General features: G+C 41.1%; 1 protein-coding gene across 1 annotated transcript in view; it reads right to left on the bottom strand.

Moving 5' to 3' along the window:
* CHD6 (chromodomain helicase DNA binding protein 6) overlaps positions 1–21,703 on the bottom strand; it is a 128,876-nt gene that overhangs the window by 88,340 nt on the left and 18,833 nt on the right. Inside the window, exons 2-3 of the mRNA XM_060231026.1 lie at positions 10,163–10,332; positions 9,100–9,243 (exon numbers count right to left, since the gene is read on the bottom strand). The gene's annotated coding sequence lies outside the window, so the exon portion shown is untranslated. The remainder of the gene's footprint in view (positions 1–9,099; positions 9,244–10,162; positions 10,333–21,703) is intronic.

Genomic DNA, 21,703 nt, shown 5'->3' on the forward strand with positions numbered 1-21,703 from the left:
GAACAAACAATTGGGAGTAGAGTTTTTTTCACTAGCTGAACAGAAGAAAAGGAGAGTGGTTCTATATATTAAACAAGAATTGGAGCCAAAATTAGTATTTAAAGATAAGGATGGAAGATTTGTAGCAGTGGAGATAATATTAAATGGGGAAAAAACGTTATCGGGACTGTATGCACCTAATGGTGCAAAGGATGCCTTTTTTAAAGACATTACACAACAGTTGGATGAGCTGACTTATGATCAAGTATTGTTAATGGGAGACTTTAATGGAACAGTTAAGAACTCACTGGATAGATCTGGAGGGGAAAAAATGATGGGAAAGAAGGGAAATTGCCAAAGTCTTTCTTTGAATTGGCTAAACAAGAAAATTTAGAAGATATATGGAGGAAATTTAATCCAGAAGTACGGGATTACACTTTTTTTTCAGCAAGACATAAAACTTTTTCTAGAATCGACATGCTGTGGGAAACTAAAGATTTAAGTCTTATAACAAGGAAGACAGAGATTTTACCTATAATTGGGGCCAACCATAACCCAATAATGTGGATTACAAAATTGTCCAAGAAATTGAGACGATGGAGATTGAATGAAGATTTGCTACAGAATAAAGAAACAGTGATATTTCTGGAAAAGGAAACTAAAGTTTTTTTCCAAGTGAATGATAAAGAAGATATTGATTTTCAGACGGTTTGGGATGCTTATAAAGCAGTAATGAGAGGGGTGTTGATTACTTTGAATAATAAAGACAAAAGAAAAACAGTTGTTGGACATTCAAAATGAAATAAAGAAAAAAGAGGGGGAGCTGAGAAAAAGACCAGGGAAAAAGAAAATTCTAAGGGAAATTTCAATATTACAAACTCAATTGAGACATTTGTTAAATAAAGAAGTGGAATGAAATTTGAAAAGACTTCAGCAGAAATCGTTTGAAGGGGCAAATAAAGTGGGAAAGTATTTGGCTTGGCAAATGAAGAAAAAGAGAGAAAATAAAATTATTAATAGAATTGTGATAGATGGAAGAGAAGTGGTTACTCAAGAGGGAATAAAAAGAGAATTTTTTAAGTACTATGCCAAACTGTTTAAAGGTGTTAAAGTAAAGAAAGAGAAGATGGATGAATATTTACAAAAGTTAAAAATAGAGCCCCTAATTGAAAATATGCGAAAAAGTTTTGAATGATCCAATTGAAAAGAAAGAAATTGAAGTAGCAATCGACGCAATGAAAAATGGGAAAGCTCCCGGGCCAGATGGATATACAGCTAAATATTTTAAAACTTTTAAGTACGAATTAATACCAAAATTGCAGAACTTGATGAATATAATAAGAATAAAAGGGAATGTACCAAATACATGGAAAGAAGCTGTTATTTCCTTGATACCTAAAGAAGATAGAGATGCCACGAATGTAAAAAATTACAGACCAATTTCGTTATTAAATAATGACTATAAAATATTTACAAGAATCTTGGCAGAATGGCTTAAACAACATTTGATAAACTTTATAAAGGAAGATCAAGCAGGGTTTCTTCCCAAAAGACAAATAAGAGACAATATTAGGACTGTTGTAAATATTGTAGAATATTATGAAAGACATCCAGAAAAAGAAGTAGCATTATTCTTTGCAGATGCAGAGAAAGCATTTGACAATTTAAGCTGGGACTTTATGTTTGCGGTAATGGATAAGATGGAGCTGGGAGAAAGTTTTATAAGAATGATAAAAGCAATATACTCTGAACAAAGGGCAAGGCTGTGTGTTAATGCAGATCTCAAAGAAGAAATGAAAATTAGCAAAGGTACTACACAAGGTTGTCCACTCTCACCATTGTTGTTTATAATGACTCTTGAAATTTTATTGATGCAGATTCAAGAAGAAAAAGATACAGAAGGCTTACAAATAAAAGGATGTACTTACAAATATAGAGCATTTGCTGATGATATAATGTTCATAAATGAAAACCCCATACAAGTTACACCTTTGTTGTTAACGGAAATACAAGAATATGGGGAGTTGTCGGGACTTTCTATTAATAGAGAAAAATCTAAAATTCTGTGTAAGAATATGCAGATGAACAGACAACAAGAATTACAAAAACTAATGGGCTGTGAAGTTATCTCCAAGGTAAAGTACCTAGGGGTGGCGATAACAATGAAAAACATTGATCTGTTTAAAAATAATTATGAGAAGTTATGGCATAAAATGAATGAAGATATGTTAAAATGGAACAAGCTTAATTTGTCATTGCTGAGCAGAATAGCTGCAATAAAAATGAATATTTTACCAAGGATAATGCATTTGTTTCAAACTATTCCTATTGTGAAGGATGCCAAACAATTTGATAAATGGCGTAGGAAAATTTCAGAATTTGTGTGGGCTGGGAAGAAGCCAAGGATTAAAATGAAAATTCTGTCAGATGCAAAAGAGAGAGGCGGATTTCAACTACCAGATTTAAAATTGTATCATGAAGCAGTTTGTTTAGTATGAATGAAATAATGGATAACATTGTTAAACAAAAAACTTTTAGTGTTGGAAGGTCACGGAAATAAATTTGGCTGGCCCGCATATTTATATTATGGAAAAAAGAGGATGGATGGTCTTTTCTCCCTCAGATGCCAAGATCGACAAGGAGATTGACAACAGGCTGGCAAAGGCAAACCGTGCATTTGGCCGACTGCACAAAAGAGTGTGGAGCAACAAGCATCTGAAAAAAGGCACAAAGATCAATGTTTACAAAGCGGTTGTGATGACAACCCTCATCTATGGCTCCGAATCGTGGGTTTTATACCGTCATCACCTGCGACTCCTTGAGCGCTTTCATCAGCGCTGCCTTCGCACCATCCTCAACATCCACTGGAGTGACTTTGTGACCAACACTGAAGTCCTCAAGCGGGCAGAGGTTACCAGCATCGAGGCACTGCTGTTGAAGACGCAGCTGCGCTGGGCAGGGCATATTTCTAGGATGGAAAACCACCGCCTTCCCAAGATTGCCCTGTATGGCGAACTCTCCACCGGCCATCGAAATAGAGGGGCACCAAAGAAGAGGTACAAGGACTCCTTGAAGAAATCCCTTAGCACCTGTCACATCAGCCATCACCAGTGGTCTGACCTAGCCTCAGATCGCAAAGCATGGAGGCACACCATCCACCAGGCTGTCTCTTCCTTTGAGAACACACGCATAGCTGGTCTTGAGGACAAAAGGAGATTGAGGAAGAATCGCACTGCTACAGTACCAACCCTAAATCAGACTTTTCCCTGCAGCCGCTGTGGCCGGACCTGCCTGTCCCACATTGGTCTTGTCAGCCACCAGCGAGCCTGCAGCAAACGTGGACTATTGCACCCTTCTTAAATCTTCGTTCGCGAAGCCAAGCCGAGAGAGAGAGAGAGAGATATAAGAAGCAACCTATTAAATACATGGATAAAATATAAGAAATATGGAGATGAGAGAAGACCTTTATGGATAGTGCCAGCTGAAGTGATAAAGATAACGGCTAAGACAGGCGAAGAAAAGTGGCTGTCATATAATCAATTATTAAAAATACAAAGTGGGAAAATAGAACTGAAAACTGCTGAAGAATTGAGTCATAAATATGATTGGTTTCAAATGCAACAAATAAAAAGCTTGGTGGAGAATGATATCAAAACTGAAGGAATAAGGAAGGAACAAACAGAAATGGAAAAAGTTCTGCTTGGAGACAATGAGAAACTAATTTCAAAAGTATACAAATTACTTTTACAATGGTCTACAGAAGATGAAGTAGTGAAATCTCAAATGATAAAATGGGCAATTAATGTAAATAAAGAAATAAAGATGGAATCTTGGGAATATTTGTGGAAGAACTCTATGAAACTCGCAACATGTCCAAGTATTAAAGAAAACTGTTTTAAGATGACGTATAGATGGTATATGACTCCTAAAAAATTAACAAAGATGAATAACAAGATGCCAGACAGGTGTTGGAAATGTAAAAAGCATAAAGGTTCTTTCTACCATATGTGAAAGAGGTAAAATGTTTTGGCAGATGATCCAGCAAGAGATGTCTAATATCTTGGGATATGAGTTTAACAAAATTGCAGAGACTTTTCTGTTGGGATTACAAATGGAAAAATTTCCAAAAGAAGATAGAACTTTAATCTGGTACTTGCTCTCAGCTGCTAGGACATTGTATGTGCAGTTGTGGAAGCAAGAAAAAATACCAGAGAAATGGGACTGGATTATAAAAGTTATGTCATGGAGTGAAATGGACAAATTAACAAGAATATTAAGAGACTATGATTTAGAAGTTTTTAAGATGGAGTGGAAGAAGTTCAGAAGATACGTAGAAAAGGAGTGGAAAATAAAAGGACATTGGACAAACTTTGATAATGATTAAGTTTTTTAAAAACAAGAATATAACTTTTGGTTTTTTAATAGTTAAGGGTACCTTTAATATTTGTTTTTCTTTAAGTAAATAACACTGGCGGGGGTCAAGTAACGGGGGGGAGGGGTGGGGGAAAAGTAAGATAAGGGGTAGATAAATCTTTCCTTTTTTAAGTTGTAAGATATAGATATAGATTTGCTACCATATGTTATCAATAAAATTGTTTATTGAAGAAAAAAAACCCACTCTCTCCAAACCTTTTAACTTCAGCTATCCAGAGGTCCCAAAAAATCTCAAATATTTTTGGGATTTTCAAGGACCAATCATTTTGGATAGCTAGAAAATGGCCAAATCTCTATCTAGTTGAAGGAGCATCTGGAAAATACTGATAAGGTATTTTGGAGGTATTTCTTCAGTTACGATCTAGCTGAACGCACACCCTTAATGAACACAGGACAAAAAGAGAGGAACATTACTTGCTGCTACTTTAACTGGAAAAAACCTTGCACAGTCAGGCACGGCCTGTATCATTGTACTTATGTTTATACACTGCTCTTCCTTTCAGAAAACATGAAGCAGCATAATGCTTTACCATACAAGTAATGATAAGGTCTCTATTTATTTAGTTTCAACACTACTGCATCATGAGCTCCCAGATCATTCAGTATACCATTCCTTATGTTTTGCCATAGTTGAGAAGAAAGAAGAAGAAGAAGAAGAAGAAGTAGAAGAAGAAGAAGAAGAAGAAGAAGAAGAAGAAGAAGAAGAAGAAGAAGAAGAAGATGATGATGATGATGATGATGATGATGATATTGGATTTATATCCCGCCCTCCACTCCGAAGAGTCTCAGAGCGGCTCACAATCTCCTTTACCTTCCTCCCCCACAACAGACACCCTGTGAGGTGGGCGGGGCTGGAGAGGGCTCTCACAGCAGCTGCCCTTTCAAGGACAACCTCTGCCAGAGCTATGGCTGACCCAAGGCCATGCTAGCAGGTGCAAGTGGAGGAGTGGGGAATCAAACCCGGTTCTCCCAGATAAGAGTCCGTGCACTTAACCACTACACTTAACCACTACACCAAATAAGTATCTTTTAAAAAAGAAAAGAAGAGAAAAACTAACAACTGACCTGAGAAACACGAAGACATGAGAAAGCTGGCGAGCAAAAGAGATTTCCCAAGGAAACACCACATCAATTAGGTTTAAGAATCAATTCAAAAACTGCCATCACTAATAATAACCACTGAAAGCATCCCAAGTGTAATTCTTTTGTTTGCTTGTGACAATATCTGCACCTTTTATTATTTCAAAGTGTTATTGCTGTTTTTAGGATTGCTTTTATTCTGCTTCAAGCTGCTCGTGTGGGATTCTTTTTATTTTATTTTTAAACTTGTGTTACAATTGCATAATGTTTTAAACATGCTGTGGGCAACTGTGTGTGCCATTTTAACAGCAGAAATGCCGGATATAAATCTTCTAAATAAACAATGCCTCATCTTTTAAAAACATTTCCTGACTGAAAACACCTCCTGCCTGTACCAATAAATGTACTCACCACCATTTGACTACCAAAGGACCAATAACACCAAGAAGCTCAGAAGCATTATCTATGCGCAATGCAACTAACAACCTATATGTCTAGCCTGTCCACTCTCCATTGTTGCCATGATCTCTCTGCCTTCTATGTTGGCATTTACTTCTATTCCTTGGCCTGTGAGGAACCTGGCTTTTTCTGCCAAATTCAGAAAGTTATGGCCATTCCTCATCAGGGTGTATTCTGCAGGGCATTTACAGAACAAAAGGCAACAGCAGGCTGCTTACATGATCAAATTATAGTCATGAAAGAACAAGGGCTTGTAAACTTGGACAAAGCCAGAAAGATGAAGCCAGGTTCAATGGAAAACCCAGAAAGAAAGAGATCCAGACAGGTACAATACTCTAAAAGAAACCAGCTTGCCACTTAGTAAGTTTTACTCCTGAAGCTGACATCTTTCTCACTTCCACTATGGAAGCCCCTTCTGGACATACTTGGGGTTAGACATAACCATGGGGGATAAGCATCAATGGCAACCATCCTTGGTAGCTAAAGGGAACCTCCATAGTCAGAGGCAGCAAATCTCTGAATATCAATGCCAGAAGAGGAAGACCTTGGCCTCTATGCCATGCCCAGTAACTGATTGGGTGGCTGCTGTGTGAAGCAGGTTTTGGGATTAGATGAACCATCAATTTGATCTAGAAAGGCTCTTCTTTTGTTCTCCTTCCAGATCAAATCTCCTCTTAATTTTTTTTATTTATTTGTACATGTGTGCATCTGTGTGTGAGCATGTGTGAGTGTGCGCACCTGGAAGTCACGGCAGCCTCTAGTGACTAACCCCCTACTGGGGGCCTGGAGGATATTCAGGGAGGTGGCCAAATAAAGCCTGCCCCCGCCTCCTGATATTCCAAGGAGGTCTCCCATCCAAGTACTTGCCAGTGTTGACTGTGCTTAGTTTCTAAGATCTGGCAAGATCAGGCTTGCCTGGGCTATCCAGGCCAGGGCATCAAATCTCCTTACCTCTGACTTCCCCTAAGGCTTACCTCTGACTTCCCCTAAATTTACCTTCCTCCCTCTAAGCTCACAACATCAAAATGTTTTGCTTTCTTTATCATCTGGCCCCAAACTTATGAGCTATTATTATTCAAAATCGTACTCTAGGTGTACCCTGGGTTTTAACTCACTTGTCACACTCAGATCTGCTCCATGTGCTCTCCATTTTGGATCACTTTAGATGACTTCCTGGAACCACTATCTAGATTCTCACTTGCCTCTCTTAACAAGTTCCTCTCCTAGAATTTCAGATCTACTTGGTTTTGTGTAAGGTCAAGGTTCACAAGGATCACTGGATATCTGTACACCTGCCTTCCCAGAAGACTCCTCTGTACAGAACTGGATAGGTAAAATTCTTAAGAAAGGCAGACTTTAAGCTGGAGAACTGGGTTTGAATTCCCACTCCTCCACATAAAGCCAGCTGGGTGAACTTGAGTCAGTCACAGTTCTCTCAGAACTCTCTCAGCCCCACCTACCTCACAGAGGGTCTGATGCAGGGAGAAGAAGGGAGGGTGATTGTAAGCTGCTCCAAAACTTCTTCATGTAGTGAAGAGTGGGGTATAAAACCAGCTCTTCTTCTTCTTCTCCTTGTTCTCTTCTCCCTCCTACCCTAAGTTACATGCTATGTAAGATATATTTTGTAGGCACTGGAAATAGTTACATGTTCTTGTGGGCATGTACAATACTGACTGCATGCACATATTATATTTATGCTTGATATCTATTCTTGGTTATTCTGCTAAATGTCAGCCTGTTTTCATTTCCAAGACTGCCTCAAAGTTTCATTCCTTTATTTTAAACATCTCTTGGTGCGTGTGTGTATGTGTGTAAGAGAGAGAGAAATTCCCCTCAAGCAAGCATGTTAAAACCAAAACCAGCAGCTCCACACCTGAATGTAGCATCCCCCAGAATGAATTTGGAGCCAAGTAAGAAGCAGATGTGTACCATTCATTCCAACATATTTCCAGTGGACATGTGGGCTTCTCAAGATACACAGTAACTCCATCTTGCACCTTCCCTCTCAAGTACAGTAGGTAAAAAATGGTAAAGGTAGTCCCCTGTGCAAGCACCAGTCATTTCTGACTCTGTGGTGACGTTGCTTTCACAACTTCACCGCAGACTTTTTACAGGGTGGTTTGTCATTGCCTTCCCCAGTCATCTGCACTTTCCCCCCAGCAAGCTGGGTACTCATTTTGTCTCTTGAAAAATAACAGACCCAGACAAACATAGAGAAGAGCTATAGGCACAAGCATATTAAAACACATACATTTTCACCAGTTTGCAAGACCCTGCTGGATCAGACCCACAGACCAGCATACTGTCTCAAATAGCGGCCAACTGGCAACTCCAAACGGTCAACAACAGGGCATAGAGGCCAAAGCCTTCCTTTATGTTGCCTTCTGGAACTAGTATTCAGAGGTTTACTGACTTCATATGTGGACCCTTTTAGTTCATGGCTAGTAGACACCAGTAGGTCTATCCTCACGAATGCATAAAATACTTTTTAAAGCCATTTATGCCTGCTGCCATCACTACATCCTCTGGCAGCAAATTTGTACATCTTGATCACTCGATATGTAAAGTAGTGGGTTCAGGATGGACAAAAAGAAATACTGTCCATCCATTGTGGTTAATGTTTCGAACCAGCAGCATAAGCAGGCAATAAGTTGCTTTACATCAGATCAACAGTCAATCTAACACAATACTGTCAAATTCAATGAGGAACAACTCTCCAGTGAGTCAAGCAGAACTCTTCCAAACCTTACAAATGGAGATCCTTTGAGGATCACTTCATACACAATGCATGATAGGTGCACTTAAAAAATGAAGTATGGATACAGTAAAAATATATATAATATGTGTTCACTCATCAAGACACACATGGCAGACTGCAGCTCCATTGTTGAGTGTTTAGCTGCTGGCAAACCTGAGTATGCTTTCATAAAACACACAAAATGCCCCTAAGATGCAAGGCACAGAACCTGGACCTTTATCTCAAACAAAACATTTGCCCTGCCACTTAAGTGGTATCTTTACCAACTTCATTGGGATGTAAAAAGTTGAACTGGGGTGGGGGGGCGGGTGGGGGCGGTTAATGGGCTACCGTTGGACCTTGCCACATGCATATACCCACATACGCACAAAGAAGGAAAATGTGCTTGCCTTCTCCAGAAGCAATACATTGCCAGGAACCCCAAGAGGCTTGTAGAAAGCAGAGGAATGAGGCAACTTGTTCAGTTAGAAAAAATGACTGAGAAGAATGTGGAGTCTCTTAAGCCAGCGCCTGGATGTTCTTATTTCAGCATCCTAGAAGGAAATGAGGACACAGAAGAGACTGATGGTTAACAAAACTGCACATAAAGTAAAGAAAGAGAATCCATGTCAATTATTACTGTTATTGTTGTTATTCATAAATAACCAATGCTGTACAAAACATTAAAGAAAACATGCACAACATATTACTATGGAGTTTTACAGTCTTTTCAGTAGCTTAGCTGGCCACCATACTGTGGCACCTACAGCAATGCAATGCCTATATAACCATACAGCAGGGGTGGCCAAACTGGCTCAGAAACCAAATTTGGCTCTTTCACACATATTGTATAGCTCTTGAAGCTCTCATCAGCCAGCTTGAAGAAGGCTTTTCTCTCTTTAAATCACTTTGCCAAGTCAAGTCAGCTGGCGGCTTGGAGAATGCATTTAAAGTTGCTTTCTTTCCAACTCCATCTCCTCCATCTATTTGCCTGCCTACCTGCCTTCCTTCCTTCCTTGCAGCTCTCAAATATCTGACATTTATGTCTTGCAGCTCTCAAACATCTGATGTTTATTCTATGTGGTTCTAATGTTAAGCAAGTTTGGCCACCCCTGCTATACAGGTTTCTTCTCACTGTATTACACATGGCACAGTGAATTTAAATCTCTGAAGGGGATTGCCCAGGGATGCTGTGTAATGTTTTGCTGTGAGCCCTGAAGCTTCATCTCCAAGCCATATTTCAAATGGTTAATAGCAAAAATATCAAGGAAATACCTTCAAAGGACATTAACAAATCCTACACAGAGCAAGTAACAGTATGTTCACTAAATGGTGATCAGTCTTACTATATGTAGTAAGAAACAAGGGTGGTCTGAGCTGCTTAAGGTAAAACAAATATTTGTTTTTGCAGTCCCCAAGAGGTTTTCATGCCCATTTCATCGGGTGTTATAACACAATGAACTCCAAACTTACCCATGGGGATTGCATCAATGTGATTCTTGAACCACATGCTCTAGAGAAGGGCCAAAGACAAATTCTCTCAAACGTCAAGCTTCAGCTCACTCAGTTTCTCAGAAGTGCAATCGGTCCAGTCCCACAGTGCTAACAGAAGAACGGGGCTCCTCAGAAAGCTCAGAGTGCAGCTACACAGCCAATGGCAAGTGCACCAAAAAGCAAAGGGAAAAAAGTGCTTTGTCAACTAGACTTGCCAAAAGCCCACAGAAAGAGCATCCCTTTCTTAATAAAGTCTTAAAGAGATGGTATTTATCAGGTGATGCTACTTACCCCATGCCATGAAAAGCTTCACCTGTCCATTTCTACACATTAAGCCTCTACTAAAGGGAGTTTTTTCCCAGGTTGTTGGCAACCCCATGGGCAACCCACTTTCAGTAGGCAGCAGTCTACAGAGGGTACTTCTTGCAAACAACACCCAAAGAAACCCAAACCATGGTTTTATTTAAGATGTTTTTACCCCTCCTTTCAATTTTTAAAAAGTGACTTACAACATAAATCACTACATCACAAAAAAGCTAATGAATAGCAACAACAACAAAATAAAACAGAAATAGAGTCAAACAGCCGCAAGACTTCTAGCAATATATTCAGACATCAAGTTAAAACTTTATAACACTGAACTTTTCAATAGTGCGTTATCATCCATGTTACAGCAAATCAACTGTGGGCAAAATTAGTCATATTGATACAATATATGTATCTTTGAAAACATGATATAAATGCCGATAGTATATACTATACCTTCTACGGTAATATATTTATTACCTTATATGGAAGATTGTCTTAAAATATTTTTAATATAATTCAAGTAAAATACTGTCTTAAAGTATCTCAAAGGAGAAAACATTTCACAAGAGGTTTTTTTCAGTGCTCTCCAATGGAAAAAAGCCCTCAGAAAACAACTTTTACCTAATGAAGGCTTTTTGGCTTTCGCATCTTTAGTCTGAAAGCCACAGAAATAGTACGTCAAACAGACATGAGGAGAGATTTTAACATCTAGGTTAGAATACTGCAATGAGATCTGCATTGGGCTGACCCTGAAGAGAATTCTGAAATTATAGTTGTTACAGATGCTGTTGACTGGAGTAGGTTGTGAGGAAAATATTGCTCAGTTCTTATTCTACCTACATTGGCTCCTAATCAGCTTTTGGGCTCAATTCAGCCTGTTGATATTGACCATTAAAGACCTATATGGCTTGGGTTCAACATACCTTAAGGAACAGTCCTGGAACATTTAGAAAGGATGGCTGTGATTACTAAGAGCCAGCACGGGTTTCTCAAGAACAAGTCATATCAGACTAACCTGATCTCTCTTTTTTTGAGAAAGTGACTACCTTGCTGGATTCAGGGGAATGCTGTAGACATAGTTCTCGATTTCCGTAAGGCTTTTTATAAGGTTCTGCATACTATCCTTGTTGACAAGTTGGTAAAATGTGGTTTGGATCCTGTTACCGTTAGGTGGATCTGTAACTGGTTGACAGATTGCACCCAAAGAGTGCTTGTGAATGGTTTCTCATCCTCTTGGAGAGGAGTGACAAGTGGAGTGCCTCAAGGATCTGTCCTAGGACCTATTTTGTTCAACATCTTTACAAACGATTTGGATGAAGGAACAGAGGGAATGCTCATTAAATTTTCAGATACAACAGGGTCCTCTTTGGAACACCTAATAATGACCAACTTGCCATCTATAATCACTGAAATTCTAATTGTCTGTATGAATTATTGCACTAGTACCTATTGATATTGATGTTTTAATAATTGTTTTATTTCTTATTTTATTGCTGTTTTATCTTGTTTGGACATTGTTTGACCCTAATCTGTGAGCCGCCCTGAGCCTGCCTTCACGGGGAGGGCCGGATATAAATTAAATTAAATTAAAAGAAACAGAGTACAGGATGATCTTGACAGGCTGGAAAACTGGGCTAAAATCAATAAAATGAATTTTAACAGGGATAAATATAAAGTTCTACATTTAGGTAGGAAAAATCCAAAGCATGGTTATAGGATGGAGCAGACTTGACTTGGCAGTACTATGTGCGAAAAGGTTCTAGGGTCTTAGGGAACCATACGCTGAACGTGAGTCAACAGTGTGATGTGGTGGCTAAAAAGGCAAATGCAAGTTTGGGTTGCATCAACAGAAGTATAGTGTCCAGATCACGTGAAGTGATGGTATCGCTTTACTCTGCTCTGGTAAGACCTCACCCGGAGTATTGTGTTCAGTTTTGGGCACCACATTTTAAGAAGGACGTAGACAAGCTGGAATGAGTCCAAAGGAGGGCAACAAAGATGATGAAGGGTCTGGAGACCAAGTCCTATGAAGAAAGGCTAAAGGAGATGGGTATGTTTAGCCTGGAGAGGAGGCGGCTGAGAGGTGATATGATCACCATCTTCAAGTACTTGAAGGGCTGTCATATAGAGGATGGTGCAGGATTGTTTTCTGTTGCCCCAGAAGGTTGGACCAGAACCAACGGGTTGAAATTAAATCAGAAGAGTTTCTGATTCAACATTAGGAAGAACTTCCTGACAGATCGGTGGAACAGGCTTCCTTGGGAGGTGGTGGGCTCTCCTTCCTTGGAGGTTTTTAAACAAAGTCTAGATGGCCATCTGATAGCAATGCTGATCCTGTGAACTTAGAAGGAGGTATTTGTGAATTTCCTGCATTGTGCGGGTTGGACTAGATGACCCTGGTGGTCCATTCCAACTCTATGATCGCCTACTCCCATAGGAACCTGCCTGACCACTGCAGTCATCTTGAGTAACTTTCCTTTGGGTGCCCTTGCCATCTTAGGCTAGATGGGTAGCAACCTGAGAAAGCTGCGACACCAAAATTATGTAATTCGTTCCCCAGATAGTCTGTTCTGTTCTATCATTGTCTTTCACTAGTAGGTGAATACTTGCCTGTGTTACTGGCACTCCTTTGTTCCTTTTTTATTTTGTTAAATTCGTTAAGATTTTTTTACTGATTTATATATTTATGTGTTTTAAAAAAACTTCTTGCAATGGTTTTGATAGTTCACTGCCTCGCAGATCTTAAGTTGAGTGGAAAGGCAGCATTAAAATGTATAAAAGAAAAATTAAAAAGAATGCTCACTTCCGCCTGGTAGCCACTCATGTCATCTCCAAAGGCAGGGAACACTCAAAGACGGGCCACTCATGAAGACCTTAATAACTGCACAGGTTCATATGGGAGCAGGTGGCCTTTAAAATATACCAGTCCCAGATACTAAGAGCTTCATAGGTCAATATCTGCATTTTAAATTGTGCCTAGAAACAAGCTCACAGTCAAGGAGTTCTTTAAATAATGCCATGTTACATACATCCCTGCTTGTATTATCTGACCAATTAATATTATTGCAAAAATTGTTTTAATATTTAATTTTATTGGTATTGTTTTATTAATGTTGTTACCCTTTCTGAGCACTGTTGTACAGGGAAGGATGAGGTATAAATCTTGTTTTTCCTGTTGTTAATAGCCTTGAGGTTATATTCTAAATCAGCTGAATTAACACCAAGCAGAACCTATCACAATATTCTAACTAGATACCCTTCATTTGCAGATGATCTCTCAAAACAAGCTTGACCCAGGCAGAAATACTACGGCGGTGCTATTCCCATGAGCTCTTCAGCATCTTCCGCTTTCTTGAGCCAAACTCATTACTGTCGCACAGCAGCTCCTTAGCTAAGAGGCAAAAACCATGTGACAAAAGAACACCACAAGCAACCACCCAGCAGAGACAACAAGCTGCCTAGCAAACGCCAGACTAGTTGGACACAGCATGTTGGAATTTTCTGCAGGTCAAATTTCCTCCATGCATACATAAAATGGGATTCATTACTGTCATCCTAGTTTGGGGGGGGGGGTGATTTGTCATGGAAATAATTCCTAAGCAAAGGCAGAGAAAGGTGGCGTCAGGAAACCCAGAGGGATACAACAGAAGATGGCAAATGATTCCTGGAATCAGTTCACCAGGCAACCTCTCAGCCTTTTTAAAATCAAGCTTATGCCAGGGCTATAAGGCCATTCAACCTTTACAGGATGGCATCAGCCCAGAAACGGTGTTAAGGCCCAATGAAGTCCATTTAGCTTCATTCAGAAGACTTATTTTTTTCAATGTTTCAGAGACTCCCTATTTGCTGCCTCAAATGGGTTTAAAAAAAAGAGACATGGGATAGAGTCAAGACATCACAACAAACTGCAATTAAGCTCAAGTTTTGCACAAATGCAAGGTATTGCTACACTCAAAGGCAGCCCTCTCACCGCCGCCACCCCTGTCTTGTACACAGAACTGGATAGAAAACTTCCAAATTAGATCAAGTTCTAACACACAGTGATGTCTAAGCACTGGAGCATCAGTGAATCAGTCTGTTTACTCAACACAAGCCAGGATTCTAAACTTGGAGGTTTAATCCTTCCCATTACCAAAAGGCAGATAAAAATATGATAAAATTGTTCCATTACAAAGAAGATATAAATGCATTAATTTAAACACACACACACACGTCATGCCACTTCTAAAAGCTCAAGAAGTCTTGGATGTTTAAAAGTACAAAACGTATCATGTATACAAAATATATGTTGCATGCCAAAAGCCTCCAACCTATTTGCCCACAGTTAACATCTATTGTGGAGGTTGTCCACTGTAAGACTCAGTGCTTCGGCTTTTTCTTCTTCCAACCTTCTTCTGCTGTTAACAGCTAACTCTGCTGTGTCAGGTGTGATTGGCTAATTATTCCCCAATACAGAGATGCTGCAAAGGCACATCTGGAACTGTGGCTTATGCAGAAAGAGAATGATTCCTTGTCAAGTAATTTTTGCTCTTATATATGCTAAAAGTAATTCTTAAGGACGTAAGAAGAAAATGTTCCTCTAATTTCAATTTAGAAACACAGCATGCCTCAAGTATGATAGGTAATTTCCTTTGTAAAAGCAGAAAGGAACACAGACTGCATACATGACACATGTACATTTACAGAATGAAAAGTTCATTGATCACCTTATTTATACATTTTATTTAGAAAATAAATTCCTGAAAAGTTGCAAAGTGCTCTAGTGTCTTCATGATGTCACACAGGCATTGACCAATCAGCAGGCATACCCCATCAAACTCTGCTGCAAACTTGCAGAACTGGTTTTCCCTGAGTTTGATCCTGGTGAAAAACCATTTATTTGCACAGACTGGGTAAACACCCATCAAGAACAGTCCCAGCATCTGAGTAGTGTTTCCTTTGTAGCAAAATATCTTCTGACAAGCCAGGCTCCTAAATCCTGATACCATATTCATTTTGCTTAATTTGTGTTTCTCTCTTCATATCCACACCTCCTTGTACTTAGCTTCTTTTCTGCCTCAGTGTTGTTGCAGCTACAAGTGGTGGCTCTCACCATAGCAGAGGAGTGTCCAAGTCAACTGTTTTCTCTTTCATGTCTGAAGGTATCTCTTTAGTGTGTCCCAAAAGCTTGTTTTCGCACCTAAGAACTCACTGTGCACCTCCACAAGAGTACACAGTACTACATCTCATTAAAGACCATTCACCTAATGCACACACATCTGCATAACTCAAAATTGAACAAAAAACCTTTGTATTCATCCTCACTCTTTAAAAACATTTTTAATGGCATCACTGGCAATAGCTGGATGGTTATGAGCTGCCCAGAGTAACTCACAAGAGGCCAGTTTTCAAGCTAAAGTTACCATGTGTAAGCAACTTGAAAACAACTCTGTGCCACAGGAACTAAAATGTTAAGAGAAGCTCATCAATCCTTAACAGAAACATCGGCATATGTACCATCCCTGCCTAAAGAACATCCCACATTTCTCCAGTTTCACAACTGTACCATCTGTTGAGATGAGAGCATTTACCTGCTGCTGTATCAGCATTCCCACATTATGTCCAGCAGTTCCCCTCTGCACTTTAACAAGTAAATCTCTGCTTCTATGTTTACTAAATATTCACAGATTTTAAATCTCTGTTTAATCTCAATCAAAGCTGCCCAATTTTCTAAGAGCTCATGGATTTCTTATGGAAGAGAAGCAAGTTTCTTCTGGTGCATCATTTAAGCATTCTGACAGTTTACTACCATAATTAGAAATGCGTTAAGTTTTATACTACAATCAAAGATCATTGTTTTGTTTTTAAAAAATCTGTTTACTCAAAATAAGGTATAGGTATTTCTAACAACCCAACACTAACATGGAAAATCATCCTACAAGCTACAGAGAAATATAAACATTTCCTGCCAGGTGGGGTTATCAATATCTATGTATCCATCAGTACTGGTACTAGGAAGCATTTGCCTGCTGTCATGCACTCTTTGATTTATTTTCATTTGCCTCAGCACGACACATTTGTCCAACAAGGCTGAAGCAAAAATCAAGTTCCAATTATGCATCCTTTCCATCCGGATGCTCTTGGGAATTTTCAGAGACACATAACACATACAGGGGGAAATCTCTTACTGAATCCACAATGCCCCATTCAATCTACGTATGAACCGTTACTATCCATGCTGGCCCCAAGCAAACAGAGATGGAGTAAGAAACACAATAAGAACATAAGAACATAAGAGAAGCCATGTTGGATCAGGCCAACGGCCCATCAAGTCCAACACTCTGTGTCACACAGTGGCAAAAAAATTTATATACACACATACACTGTGGCTAATAGCCACTGATGGACCTGTGCTCCATATATTTATCTAAACCCTTCTTGAATCAATCACAACAAAAGCACTATTTACAGAAATGGCTTGAGTTTTGCTCAGAAGTGAACAAATTTCCCTTGGAGGTGTACAACATCTTTTGCCATAACATATATTTCAGCAACGAAGAACGAATACTCACACAGACTCCAGATTTGCAAAAGCAAACAGCAAAAAAATTACACACTTAATTTTGCACTGCAGCTGAAATCACTATCATGTTAATAATACATATTGGTACTATCAGCTTTTTGCATGTGATTATTGATACTAACATCACGATGAACATTGGGGAATTTGGGTGGTTGGAATGGTAGCCTCATGGTCCAAACCTACAATCTAGTGTGGTAAATTGGAAGGGGGTGGGGTTTCCATGCCTCAAAGAAGGGAAGACAGGTATGCAACACATCCTCCATGACTGGGAAGTAATACTTATTTGTTTACTTATTTATTTACATCCCACTTTTCTCCCCAGCAGGGACCCAAAGCAGCTTACATCATTCTCTAGGGATATGCATTCAGCATAAACCAAACCGAATAAAAAACTGAAAAATACCTTATCAGTATTCTGGGGGTATTAATTCAGCCAAATATAGATCAAAAGATCTGATTCAGCTACCAATGTAGCTGAGCCCAAATAAAAACCAGGTTTTTCCAGCTTTTATTCAGGTTAGCTATGCCAAGGAGCCCCATGGTGCAGAGTGGTAAGCTGCAGTCCTAAGAGCTCTGCTCATGACCTGAGTTTGATCCAGGCAGAAGCTGGATTCAGGTAGCCAGCTCAAGGTTGACTAAGCCTTCCATCCTTCTGAGGTTGGTAAAATAAGTACCCAGCTTGCTGGAGGTGAAGTGCAGATTACTGGGGAATGCAATGGCAAATCACCCCATAACAAAAAGTCTGCCAAGAAAATGTCAAGATGTGACTCCTCCCCATGGGTAATGACTCGGTTGCTTGCACAGGGGGACTACCTTTACCTTTATATCAAGGAAAGGATCAGCTGGGGCAATGAGAGCTGAGAGTTCTGTGCCACCTCAGTTGGTAGGCTCCTCAAGCCACGTCTGCATCCAGTGGGGAGAGACCCGCCTTCCACACACAGATCCTGGGGCCATCTTCTCCTGGTCCACAGTTTAAGGCACATGGCAGGAGAAGCCTCCCAGCCAGGTCTGCATCTGGCAGGGAGACACTTCCCCACCACATGCAGATCCTGAGGCCAGCTTTTCCTGACCTGTGGTTTAAAGCACTGGGCAGTAGAAGCCTCCCAGCCAGGTCTGCATGTGGCGGTAAGAAATCTCCTCCATTGGAAACATGGCCCCCTTCTTCTGGGGCCCACAGAATTAGACCCCCAATATAGTGGCCCACATAGAGTATAATGGAGCTGGGGCGGAGTGGAAATTCAGCAATCCCCAATATTTCCCAAATCCCAATAACATACTAATATTGGGAAATACTAATATTTTTCATGTTCAGTATACCCGAAGTGTAAAAAATACCAATATTTTGTGCACATCTCTATTGTTCTCCTCTTCTCCCTTTTATTCTCACAACCATGTGAGGCAGGTTAGGCTGCGAATGTGTGACTGGCCCAAGGTCATCCAGTGAGTTTCCATGGCAGCGTGGGGATTCAAACCTTGATTTCTCAGATCTTAGTCCAACACTTTAAGCACTACACCACACTGGCTCTCTAGAGGTATGAAACCTCTAGACCAACAGTTCTCAACTTTTTTTTTTTTTTATCATGACCCACAAACCCAAATTTACTTGTTGTGGTGACCCAGCCAGTGCTGGTCCAAGGTTTTTCTGGTACCCTAGGCAAACTAGGAACTTGGCACCCATCTATTCCAGCATTCCATTTTCTATAGTACCCAACAAATACACATCACAGAAAGGGTGCAGCTGCCCCCACTAAGAATCCCAAGCAAGTCAAAGTTCACCTCTGGGCAAGAGACTTGCCATTTGGGAGGGCTGGCCTGCACTCTACTTTCAGAGGCTTTGTGACCCACTTTTGGGTCCCTATCCACAGCCTGGGAAACACTGCTCTAGACTGACTAGGCCAGATACTAACATCTGGCTTTATGTCTTGGCTCAATCAACGAAACCATAAATTCTGCTTGCTGCACTTTGAAGTCCAGTTCCTCCCTTCAACCTTTGATTGACCAGTCACGAGCCCCAGAGCATCCACTAACATGCTGTGCAAATTTGTTAATAAAATATGCAGCAGTGCAAATCCCACCAGACTCCCAGTTTGCTTCTACAGCAGTCCTAAACACCACACTGAACAACAGACTAAATAACTCACCTCCTGCTGAGTCACAAGTGAAGAGAATGGCTTGTTTACAGCAGGACACACAAACATACAAATCTTCTAAAAAGTAAACAACTGTATCAGGCTTCTGCTTGAGGCAAACTGGTTCTACAAAGAAAACTTTTTGCTCCCAACATAAGAAAAGTCAGTTCTGTTAATGTGAAACTGGAGGCAGAGTTCTGACCATCCAGGTTTAATCTACTTGCCTACTGCCCAAGAGCCAATTTAAAAAACAATTCATTGTGCCCTTCCTTGCTGCCTGCTCAGAAGCCACCGCCTATCACTCTACACAGGCTGAAGGACTCACAGCGCAGTTTCCATACAGAAGATCCTAGTTTCAATCCCTGGCACCCCCAGATAAAGGAGCTCAGTTTGTAAGTTTGGGAAAGACCTGAGACTCTGGAAAGCCTTCGATCAAAATACTGAACAAAGTTAATGAAGGTTGTTTCACATTTTACATTGCCTTGGCCTGGACAGCCCAGGCTAGCCTAATCTCATCAGCTCCTGGAAACTAAGCAAGGTTGGTCCTGGTTAGTATGTGGGTGGGAGGCCACCAAGGAAGTCCAAGGAGGCTACACAGAGGCAGCCAACAGCAAACCACCTCTGAACATTTCTTGTCTTAAAAACCCTATTGTAGTATTTCCCACCTTGTGTCATGGGACCCAAAAGTGAGTTGTGAAGCTTCTGAAAGAGGGTTGCATGCCAGCCCTCCCTAATGGCCACCCCTGCTCTTTCCATTGCGCTCTTCTTGGCAATTATGGTATGACTTTGAACACAATCTTGTATGTCATATATGAATTGTTATTTCTACTTCACTGTTTCTTAGAGACTGCAGGACGAGGGGAAGGGTTGTTAAAGGGAGTACTGGAGAAGGAGAGAGTGGTCAAAGGTTGGCATGTAACCTCCGTACTCAAAGGCTATGTATGTCAGAATGCCACTTGCTTGGGGTTTATAGTTAGGGAAGTTTTGCCCTTTGTGCAATGTTAGTTGGTTTCTCAAAAAAGACAGGTTGCTTACCTGTAACTGTAGATCTTCGAGTGGTCATCTGTGCATTCACACTCATGGGATAGTGCGCCTGCGCCGATCCCCGAATCGGTATCTGAAAAAGCCCGGGATTTTTCCGCGCTCGGCGCCAACGAGCATGCGCAGGCGACCCACTGCGCATGCCCACCAGCGCCCGCGCGGCAATCCCGCCAGTTCCTCCCTGACCGCTGAAAGCCCCTTACTGAAGAGAGACCGTCAGCAGCGGGGAAGGAGGGCGGGTAGTGTGAATGCACAGATGACCACTCGAAGATCTACAGTTACAGGTAAGCAACCTGTCTATCTTCTTCGTGGTCTCTGTGCCTCACACTCATGGGAGATTAGCAAGCAAAGCATACCTGGAGGCGGGAAGACGGTCAGCCTGAAGAAACAGCTTGCAACACCGCAGCTCCCAACCGAGTCCTCTGCTGAGCATGCACGTCCAGCGCGTAGTGCTTCATGAAGGCATGCGGAGAAGACCAGGTAGCCGCCTTGCAGACATCGGAAAGGGACACCCCCTTCAGGAATGCCACCGACGTGGCCATCGCCCTTGTGGAGTGTCCACGAACAGGTCCAGGCAAAGGCTTCTTAGCCAACAAATAACAAAGTTTGATCGTCTCAGTAAGCCATTTGGACAGTCTCTGAGAGGAAATTTTGGACCCTAACTTTGGGGCAGAGTAGGAAACAAAAAGTTGATTGTCCTTACGAAAACCCCGTGAACGATTCAAATAAAACAGGAGGGCACGCTTAACATCTAACGCGTGCAGTCTGCGTTCCTCATCCGAGGAAGGACTAGGGTAAAAGGTGGGTAACCAAACTTCTAAGTTAAGGTGAAACTGGGAAACCACCTTCGGGAGAAAAGTAATGTCTGGAGCCAGAGAGACCCCAGCCTCCCTAAAGGCAAGGTATGGGTAGTCACAACGCATCGCTGTGAGCTCCCCCGCACGACGTGCCGAAGTTATGGCAACTAAAAATGCAGTCTTCCAAGACAAAAGTTGCAGGGAACATGTCGCCATAGGCTCAAAGGGACGACGAGTCAACTTGTCCAGAACCAAAGTCAAGTCCCACAGCTGTGGAGGGGATCTAGACGGGGGATGAAGGCGGAACAACCCCTTCATAAATCTCTTGGACTGCGGGTGAGCAAAGACGGAGTAACCCTCAACTGAACCATGAAAAGCAGAAATAGCTGCTAAATAGACCTTAATGGATGAGAATACCAGCCCCTCATCCACCAAGGACAAAAGAAACTCAAAAACTGTGGGCAGCCCCACAGTGTCAGGTGACATTGGAGAGTCAGCCACAAAGTCACTAAACCTTTTCCACTTCCTCTCGTAAGAGGCACGGGTGGAAGGTTTCCTGCTACTCTGGAGCACTTGCTGAACCCTGGTGGAAAAGTCTAGTGGTCGATGAACCACGCTGTCAGCTTCAGGTGCGGCACGTTGTGATGGAACACGTGCCCTCCCTGGGCCGACAACAGGTCCG

The sequence above is a fragment of the Heteronotia binoei genome, chromosome 2, assembly GCF_032191835.1.
Source record: "Heteronotia binoei isolate CCM8104 ecotype False Entrance Well chromosome 2, APGP_CSIRO_Hbin_v1, whole genome shotgun sequence".
Classification (NCBI taxonomy): domain Eukaryota; kingdom Metazoa; phylum Chordata; class Lepidosauria; order Squamata; family Gekkonidae; genus Heteronotia; species Heteronotia binoei.